Below are 10345 nucleotides of genomic sequence, written 5' to 3'. Positions count from 1 at the left end.
GTAAGAGCCTTTTAATTAACACCTTAGTTTGCTCTTTAGTTCTTTTGTTACTGATAAATTGGTCAGTATTCCGTTTGTAATATTTCTGTTGGTTTCCACTCTTTCTCGGACACACTGAAATCACAACTTCTTTATTGCTTAATGTACTTAATGTACTTCTTATCTCTTTTGGGATTCGCCATGCAGCCACACTTTTAGCCAATTATGTAACACTTTTAAGCATATTATTGAGTTCCATTTAGTGCTAATAGTTTGTATAAGTATCAATAGTTAACCCTTTTGTCCGATCTTAGATTGTATTTACAGATTGCTTAAAACAGGTCGCAAAGGTTTTCACTCAGAAGATTTAATTTAAAAAAAATATTTGATGTTGTAATTAAAACTACAATTGGAGTCGCATGTAGTTAAATTGTAGAAATCCGTGCGCTTCATTTATTGTGTCACATTTTTTTCAATTTGATATATGGCAGCTAATTTATAGTCAGTCTTTTTCTTAAGAATGTTTTTTAGAATTTTGTTGATCTTAATTCTATTTTCTGTTCCAATCTTCGATAGAGTTTATTTTTTATTGGTTGGACTTTGAAGCAGCTTTACTATTCTAAGAATGTCTTTTTTTTTTTCGACATAGTATTTGATTAGTTGGATATGTTCACTTTAATCATTAATATAATGTTTCTATTGTGCTTTGGCGGACGTTCAACATTTTTGTATCCTTCTGATATTCCAAAAATAAACATAACTTTTACTGCAGTTTTATTTGTAAGCCAGAATTATTCTCAAATAATGCCGTTATCTTTATATGTCGTGCACCTTTTGTGGATGTGTGTGAATGTAGAATATTTGTAGCTAATTCGGCAGAGGACCTGCCTTGGGATTTGTTTGCTAATGGCACCGGCTAATGGAAACATTTTGAATTTGTTCAACTTTTTTGTTATGGAGTCTTAATATTTGTCCTCTGTATTGCTTGATAGGGTATTTCTCTGGGCAGTTTTCGCAATTGGCATCAGCATCTGGCCTTTTTGCATCTTGCACTAAGATATTCTCACTCACACTTGGATAACATTAACATATTGTGCATTGTAGAATATTGTTTGTTCTTCTTGTACTAAGATTAAATCTGACGGTCGGCTTGTTCATATGTTTCATCCTAAATTTGTTTAGTTCATGTCGAACATCGAGAGAGGTTTTCTTTCGGTGTATTTTTTATTTATTTATTTATTATTTTAAAAGCCCATCAGACTCTTGGGCTATTTAGGGTCAAGTTGCAATGTAGTTTTTAAATAAAGTATACGAAATAATGACATTATAATAAAAAGTTGATAAGCATGTCCAAATACTTGCGCTGAACCAGCTGTTCTAATGATCTTTTAATCCCGAGTTGCTGTCTCAGTACTTCAAGCATCCAGAAGGATGTGTTTGACACTCTGTTGCATTTGATATTCATCACATTGTGGAGGGTATCTTCCTTTTAATAAATGCTCATGAGTTAGTCTGCTATGTCCTATTCGCAGCCGAGCAAGTATGCTCAGTTGTAACCTGCTAAAGTTATTAATATTAGGAGATTGATGGAAGGCCCTATTGATCTCCCACAACTTGTTATTTTCCATAAAGATATCCATTTAGTTGATTCAGTTTTTTGTTTAGAATCCCTATGTGTATTTTAGCGTCTTCCTTACTAAACAGAACACTTAATTTATTTGAATCTTAATTTCTGCTCGCCAGATAGTCAGCTCTTTCGTTACCGCAAAATGCCCCTCTGAGAAGGAACCTTTAGATCATTTATCTTTTTATCCTTACTCCCTATTAATGACCTATCCAGTTTTTTTTGTTTTGGCCTAAAACTAGGCGGTGGAAATCATGACGTATACCTGGTCGCGGAGATTTGCCCTGGAGTAACAAGTTGGACCGCGTTATGTAGGACTGCCTCTGGGCTTACCAATACACTAAACCAAAACCGCCTCACAGTTGACCCCTGTGGATCGTTACTGCTGCTTCAATAAATTTGGGGATATGGCAGCCGTTATTGGACACGAGGGCCCGGCAATTCTATTTATTCGCGAACCTGCGTTAACACACAATTGGATACTGTTGTATGCGGCCAAAAAGTATGACTGTAGCGACGGATGAGGTCGTTTCAACCTGGAAAAGGAGGGGACGCGGTGACGCGGTGCTAAGCTGCCAGCATGTCGACCAGCTCGCGAACAAGAGCGTTTTCAGAAGAACTTGAGCTAAGCTGTTACTTGTGGAATGATTGAGATATGAAGTGCTTGTTTTCTGAAGTGTCAGTTTCCCTATACATTTGATTATTTCTGACACACCATGGAGCATTTAATATTCTCCTGAGGAGCTTATTTTGGAAAACTTGAAGCCGTTTGACCTGGTTGGGTGTAACAAACTTGAATTAGACACTAGATCCATAGAGGAGTACGGACCGAATTAATGTCTTGTAAAATAAGCATTTGATGGAGATGGCAAGTTTGCTAGAAGGGCAGAACAGAGAAGATAGCAGGTTTGCTATCCCCGAACTTTTCTGGATTGCTTTCTAGATTTGTGAATGCCAACCGAACCGCCGGTCGAAGTAAAGACCTAGGTCCGTGACGTTATCCAGCCATGGAATTATTGCTGTGTCGATCTTAAGTTGCGAGACGCGCAGTGCGTAACGCTTCTTATGGAAAATGATGGCCTGGATTTTCAAGGCCAACCTCCAGAATTTGAACCACTTGACCGCATGATCGAGTTGCTTCTGTAAATGTTCACGAATTGTAACTTCTAACCTGGCGGCCGGGAAGAAAGCAGTGTCGTCAGCGTAAAACGCGATGTCAATATGCTCTTTTTTCAGCAGATCTGAAATAAAGAGGTTAAATAAGGCTGGGGCCAGCTGGGAACCTTGAGGTACGCCAGCATCGATTTGTTTACGACTGGAAAGTGATTCATTGATCTTGTCCTGGAAAGATCTGTCCGAGAGATAGGACTTGATGAGAGCGGTTAGGTCTTCTGGGAGGCCTAACCGCACGCACTTTGCGATCAAACCGTCGTGCCAGACCTTGTCGAAGGCTTTGGTTAGATCCAGAAGGACTGCTCCAAGCTTTTTACGTTGGTCAAGCGCGTGATGGATGTGTGCGGCCAGACGGGTAGCTTGATTGACGGATGAGTGGTGAGCGCGAAAGCCGAATTGTTCATCAGGAATGATGTTGCTTTCATTTGTGAAAGAGTTGAGAGCATAGAGTATTGCCTTCTCGGCAAGCTTCGAAATGGCGCTGAGAAGGCTGGTAGGCCTGTAGTCAGATGGAGATGATTTTGCACCTTTCTTGGGGATAACCGCTATATGTGCGTGTTTCCAAGACGCTGGGAAATGTTGCAGCCTCATGATGGAGTTAATGATGTTTGCCAGTTCTGTGAGCTGCTTATGCGGGAGCTTTATAACTGGGTAATCGATATTCCGTCGAAACCTCTAGATTTTTTGGTTTGAAGTTTGCCTATCATAGCCTGTAAAGACTTTGGGGACACGAAACAGTTGAGAGAAAAGGCTGGGGTTACTGGTCTTTAGATGGAGTTGGATTCGTTGATGACAGTGTTATTGTCTTTAGCTTTAGTGTTTTTTGCGGGTGGGAGGCATTTCATCTGAGCTTCATAGGTCTCTGCAAGGAGTTCGACTATTTCTTGGTAGGTGACTGCGAAATTTCCTGTAACTGCAGATTTCAAGGGGGGGGATGACATTGTGCACCTTCCTGACGAAGAATTTGGCGACACGCCAGAAGGAAGGGTTCTGTTTCTTTGCTCGCCAAGTCGAGACGGCCACCCTTACCCCTTGCATGCTCCGTTCGCCTCCATTTTGTCTGCAGCATTAAGAGTGAATCGAGCTAATCTGCATAAACCGATTTTGATGCGAATTTCACGTTTAAGACAAACGGGAAGGTTATTTTTCCATGGTTGGGGTTGTGATGAAATTTCGCCTGCGGCAGATTCGTGAGTCTACTGAATATCACGCGTTAGCTTGAGGATGGCTTCCTCGAGCTGTTTTTGGATATCGATTTTAATGGAGGTTGTTTCGAAGTTGTTTACTGACAACGATGGAAGGGGCTCGTGTTTGACTTCTTTTCTGACGAGAATGGCGGTTCTACTGCCTCAAACCTGAGTTCTATCGTTTCTATAGACAAAAAAGTGTTCGAAAGAGAGATGATACGAAGATTTCAGGAAAGTTTCTTGGATGAGAGCAATGTCGACGTCATAGAATGTCTTGACGTCGTTCAATTCTGCTTGCTTTCCGCGTAAGCTGTTTGCATATCATGTCATCAGTATAAGAGATTTCGAAGCAGCTATTTCGAAGATTTAAAAGCAAGAGTTTGAGTTGGATCAGGCTGGGTGGTGCTGGCTAGTTTTGGGCTAGCTTCCTGGCACCTTGTTTACTCCATGCAGAACCTTATGAAGGCCTGGATTCGGTCGGAATTTTTGGTTCTCTTGGAGCAGAACGGCAACTGCGGTCGGTAAAATTTGCGGTGTGAATTTTACCGTAGTTGCTGCACTTTGCAGGTGCTTTTGGGATTTTGGTACAGGATCTTATGTCGTGATGCCCGGCACATTTGATGCATCCTGGGGGGAGGGGGGGTCTCGGCAATACGAACTGGGATGCCCGAAAATTTGGCAGTTAAAGCACTGCACTGGCTAGCCGTTTCCCTTCTGAACCTCGACCTTCACTGTGATGGCGCCGAGTTTGGTCATAAATATGATCTGTCGCTCTTCGCGAGGGACAACTACCTGAACAATTGATAATTCAATCCCGGATTTTAATTTCCATCTTTATACAAATTTGGAATGGAAGCCTTGATCAAATAGAAGTTCACGTACCTCATCAATGCAGAGTGATTCTGGGATGTTTCTTATTATTACCCGGAATGCTCTCTCCTCCGGATGACAGAAGGAATGGTAAGGGTAATTTCTTTCCTCGAGAAGGGTAGTGAGTTTCCGGTAATCGTCGCTTGTGGCGACGAATAAGAAAATACCCTCCTTTTTGTTTCGGGTTATAATATCAATTGATTGTGCCTTAGTGATTCTAATGAGCTCCATGAATCTTTCCTTGTCACGGAGCACTATAGGCGGAATTTTTTCCTTTTAGGGAGTTTGAGAAACAGTCGCCGAAACGATTGGCACTGTTTTTGCTGTGGAGGTTAAGGCTTGCTTGGTGGCCTCGCTAGTTACTTGCGCATGCTTGTGGTAATTTGTTTTGGTAGTGGCTGTGGGACCGTCCTGGTGATCGGCTTGTTTTGTACTACTCTGGTGGCAAATTTAGTAATCGAAGGCTGTACGTTAGCCTTGGTTTTCGATTAGGTAGATTGAATGGCCGGCTTGGCTACCGGATTGGGTTGTGATTTGGAAGCAGTTGCCTATTTCCCCTTGTTGCCGGCCTTCAACAGCTGGCTTTTCTGAGGTGGAGTGATGGACTCCCTCTTCTTTTTTCCCACCAAAGTGAAACCGTCCTCTGGTTCTTCAGTTTGGTCTGACGGTTGTGCCGGTTTAGCTGGTCTGGGTTTCTGTAGCAGCGGGAGTCTTTATTTCCATGGCATCTTTTTGATACTTCATGAAGTCTGTAATCGTAGCGGTGAAAATTTTGATTTTTCCTTTAAGATCTTTGGAAGCCTTTTCGCTCCATTCTAGCTTTTTCACCTGCTTATTCAGGGCCTGTCTGTGCTTGAGCGAACATTTTCACTTCAGCTATCTGCTTTCGCAGATCTTCATTCTGTTTTCTTAAATCCTATATAAGAAACTCTCGGCTGTGTTCGGAAGATGGTCCATTAGAATTAGGAAAACTGGCATAGTGGTCAGGAGGCGACGGAAATGTGCGTTTTCGGCGTTTACAGACGCTTTTTTGGTGTAGGCACTGGTAGAAACGTGATAACGGTTTGACGGTCTCAGAGAAAGTTTCGGGTAATTTTCGGAAGCGCAGGTAGGTTTGGCGGACCGGACACGACCGTTTTCTTCGAGAACTAGCACGGAACCGACCTATCCAGTGCAGATAGGGTCTTGTAAATCGCCAAAATCTCTGCAGAAAAAATGCTAGTAATTGTAAGAAGCCAAAAATGATTTGGTTAATTCTCCTCAAGTGTCGAGGCAAAAAGCTGTTTTACTATGGAGGAGCTAATGTATTTTTTATTTAGTACCTTAATGGATAGTATATTGGCGTACTGCCAGGGTGGTATAGCCGTAGTTCTGTTGAATGTAGCAGGGATTGTTGTTTTTAGATGATTGCGTCGTACGAAATACAGATGACGGACTTGCATGCTTTTTTATTGTAGTGTTGGTTTCAGGTTGTTAGAGAAGAAATTACCGAATTGACATAGCTCTGAATGAAATTTGAAGGAACTTAGGAGGGAGCATAGTTCATGAGAAGCGGCTCTCGCCGTGAACTAAGTAATGGAATTTATGCCTCACTTTAAGCCTCACATTGAAGGCTCTCAACCGGACTGGTGTGGTATGCTCCCAGTATAATCAAAGCAGCATTCTAACTCGATAACATCTGTTGGCCAAGAAGGATGTAATAAATTTATACATATTTCCTCCTATTTTCCATTTCAAACGTTATTTTTGAATACTGGTGATTTTTATGGCGTCAAATGCTTTTTCTAAATCGAGGGAGATGGCGGTCAAATGTTGTCCCCAGTTCAATGCATCACATAGGTCTTCCTGGAATCCCATTAGATGGTCGAGTGTGGAGTATCCTCTTAAAAGTCCCAATTGACGGTCATTCAATAACTTCCGATTTTTGATTATGAATTTGAGTCTTCTGCAGACCATCCGCTCCAGTATTTTGCATAAATGGCTATTTTGATAGATTGTTTCCATTTTAAAGGCAATGTCCTTGACTCCAAATTTCGTTGTATATATTAAGCAGTCGAATTAGTTTGGTATGTGCGGGATTTTTAGTCAAAGGAAAATGAATTTCATCACGTTCGTAAGACGTATCTTTGCCTTTGTTTAAAGCTCTATCAAGCTCCTCCATTTTGAATGTATTTTGTAATTGATTATACGCGCCCTTAATCTCCTCATATCTGCTGTTCTTATCCTTTCCCTTATATGTGTTTCATATGGTATCGTAGGAACTCGTGGCAAACAAGTGCTCGCAGGGGTCCATAAATCGATGATCTCCGTCTATCATCGCTGGAATTTTAGGCGGTGGGATGCCCAGAATTCTCACTTTCCTGACGACTTCATTGAATGAAGTTTGTGGAGTGAGGCTGCTTGTAAATTCTCTCCAGTGGTTGATTTTCGCTTGTCTTATGGTTTTTCGAGCGATTGCTTTTGTTTTTTTTGTAACTTATGAAATATTCAGTCGCCAGTTATAATTTAAACCGGTTGAGAGCCTTTCTTCTGTCCTTTACCACCCTGTCACAATTCTCGTTCCTCTATAGTACTGGCAATCTGTCTGTTCCTGTAGTAATGGCGGGAGTGGACCTCTTGACTTATACTATGATGGAGGCGGCAAATTCTTCCACATTGTTATCTATGTCTTCGGAAATTTGTGTGGCTTTCATTAGCGATATAAATTTATACCATTTTATGCCTCTAATGATCAGCCTTGTTGTTGTGGGTGATTTTCTAATTGTGTCTATAAATTCTATCAATGTAGGGAAGTGATCGCTATCATGCAGATCAGCGATGGTAGTCCATCTCGCCAACCTATCAGTGATGGAGAGCATAACCCAGATCCAGACATGATAAAGTGCCCGATGAGGCCGATACAAATGTGAGTGGCCCATCATTCATTAAATGTAAATTATTGTTATCAATTTCCTCCATCAACTATCGGCCTCTTTGATTGTAAAATGACGATCCCCACTCAGGTGAGTGTGCATTGAGGCCTCCCATTATGATTTTGGGGCTTGGTAATTGAGTTAAAAAATCATTGAAATTCGTTCTGTCGGCATTCGCGTTAACTCCTGAGGGGCTAATCATGCGTGGTTCGGAAAAATGATGCTTAAGTCACCAAAAATAGCTCCTGTCAATCAAGAGAGGGTGCAGCTCAGTTTTTCAATAGAAGCTGTTGATGGAAGAGCCTATAGAAGAGCGATTCGTATATTAGCTGCCTTACATGGCCTCACAGCCACTACAAGTTCTTGAAAAATTTTTTTTGACAATATATCAATAGGTTGTCAATCAGTTTTGTCAAGTCATAGGCTAGTTAAGAGCTGCATGCCTCTAGAAATATCTAACTGTTCCTCTAGTTTTTTTACTAGATTGAGGAAAATCCTCTTTCTACCATATTTTCATCAATTGAATGGATGCATTTATGAAAGCAGATATATAGTCCAGTGACAACACTGGCCTATATATTGTGCTTGGCTTTTGATAGTTCCCGCCTATTAATTGCTCTTGAGTTAAGTCAAGCTGTAATACTAAAAATACTCTTTACCCATTTGGTTTGATTGCACATATATATTTTTCATCCTGACAGGTTATTTTTCGCTTTCGCGAATGGTAAATGCAAATTATGGCCCGATCTTTTCTTCGAAACACTTGTTAATTTTACTTTAGGTTGACGTCCTCCTATGTGGCAACTCTTTAAAACCGTTAGCTTGTTCTTGAGTTTTTCTCAATTTATCCGTTTTATTCATTCATTATTGTATTCACCCAAAAAAGAAAGTTTAATTAAATGTTCGTTGCTTACTGTTGTTCCAACTAATTGTTGTTTGTTGAGAAATTCATATTTTTCCGAGAATTATTGGTATCGTGTCAATTTCATGATATTATTATGTGTAGAGGTAAACCTGTTTAATTGAATATGATGGCACTTTGACAAATCTGTTCTTACTTGGACAATAATATTTTACAATATTCAGGCTTTGGCTTTGCCCAAAATTATTCGTGTATTGTACTTACAATTAATCATCCTCTGGTGTTAAATATATTTGACGAGATGACCTAAACATTTTGAATGACTGTTATAGAGACGAGAGTGTAAAAAATACCTGAGCATGATTGTTATCTTACCATTATTACCTTTATTGGAATTTATACATGCATAGACGGCATAAATCCAAGCATACTAGTGGAAGTTCTGGAAATATGAAAATAGAAAATAGAAAATGGGGAGTAGGTAAATACAACTTATAAATGAAGAGTAAGAATCAGCAGAGATGTTTACCAATACCTTCGGTTTCTTCAAATGTCGGCTGCACTTGCACTGAGCATTCCGATTCTGGGCCTGAATCGAGGGAAATAGGCTCTACAAATAGAAGAAGACTGACTCCTTCACTTTAGCTTCTATATAGTTTTGACACACCTCCATTTGTACATATCCTGGGCTTTGAATTTAATTGTTCATAAGTATTAAGTTTACCTTGTTAGTCTGTTATATTATAGTTTTCTATTATGCATTTCTTACTCTCCGTGCACCTGTGCACATAATATTGCCTAAATCGAGAATGCAGCATTATAAAAACTAAACGCTACGTAAGAGACACTGAAAATAGCACCTAAAACGAATGAACAACAAGCGCACCATAGAAACGAAGTGAACCAATCAGATCGTGTCCCAGTATAGCTTAGCGATTAAAATAACTAATAAGCTAAAAGTAGTGATCTAGATGTGGGACTCGAAACATTTCGCTAAAATATACCAGAAACTACCAGAAAGTAAAGAAAAGATCTATCCCGTAGGTTCAAATTGCTGTTAATTTCCCTTCATCATGATTTTTGATTCTTTTGACGTCGGTCTTTTATATTGCGAGCAAACAGATGTTTGCTCAATTTATTCAAATTTTGCTTTTAATACAACATGAAATTGTTTACATCGACTTGCTCGAGCTCGGTATTTCCTTCTTTTCTACGATGTATGAACTCTTTCAATCAGTCGATACATAACATTATATCCTTAATGCTCCCCCATGTGGATCATGGAGGTGATTCAGAAAGATGGGTAGAATACCTCTTTCTGCCACCTTGTTAACTAACATTTTCTGTGATCTACCAAACAGTGACTTTTTTCAAAATTGCTTGATAAAAAATGAATATTGGATTTAGACTTTTTTTCTGAAATCAGAGCTTGGACCATTTCCAAGACCTTAATTCAAGTTCATGTAATGTTGAAGAGAGGCAGGAGTAAATTCTCAGAGTTATTATTTTTATTCTTACAGTTGTATTCGTAGTTTCGTTTCTAATGTTAGTATATTTTCACATGAGGTTTATTCCATTCCAAGATGTTGACAGCCTTTATGGTGATATTTTCATTCTGGTTAGCATAATAGATAATTATGATTTTTTAATTGTTGTTTTAATTCAAAAAATACTTCATTCAATACGGGAGAAGTTAGGTGTTGTAGTAATAATGTAGTGAAAAGGAGAACCTGTTATA

The 10345-nt window shown here is 39.7% G+C and overlaps 1 protein-coding gene across 1 annotated transcript in view; it reads right to left on the bottom strand.

The window, feature by feature from the left end:
- LOC143193666 (uncharacterized) overlaps positions 1 to 10345 on the bottom strand; it is a 103880-nt gene that overhangs the window by 79919 nt on the left and 13616 nt on the right. The window lies entirely within an intron of this gene.

Source organism: Rhynchophorus ferrugineus, unplaced genomic scaffold, assembly GCF_030347505.1.
Source record: "Rhynchophorus ferrugineus isolate W39M unplaced genomic scaffold, kcgeb_rfMv2 rfM3, whole genome shotgun sequence".
NCBI lineage: Eukaryota > Metazoa > Arthropoda > Insecta > Coleoptera > Curculionidae > Rhynchophorus > Rhynchophorus ferrugineus.
Note: the sequence above shows the minus strand (reverse complement) of the source record. Positions and strands in the feature narration are given on the sequence as shown.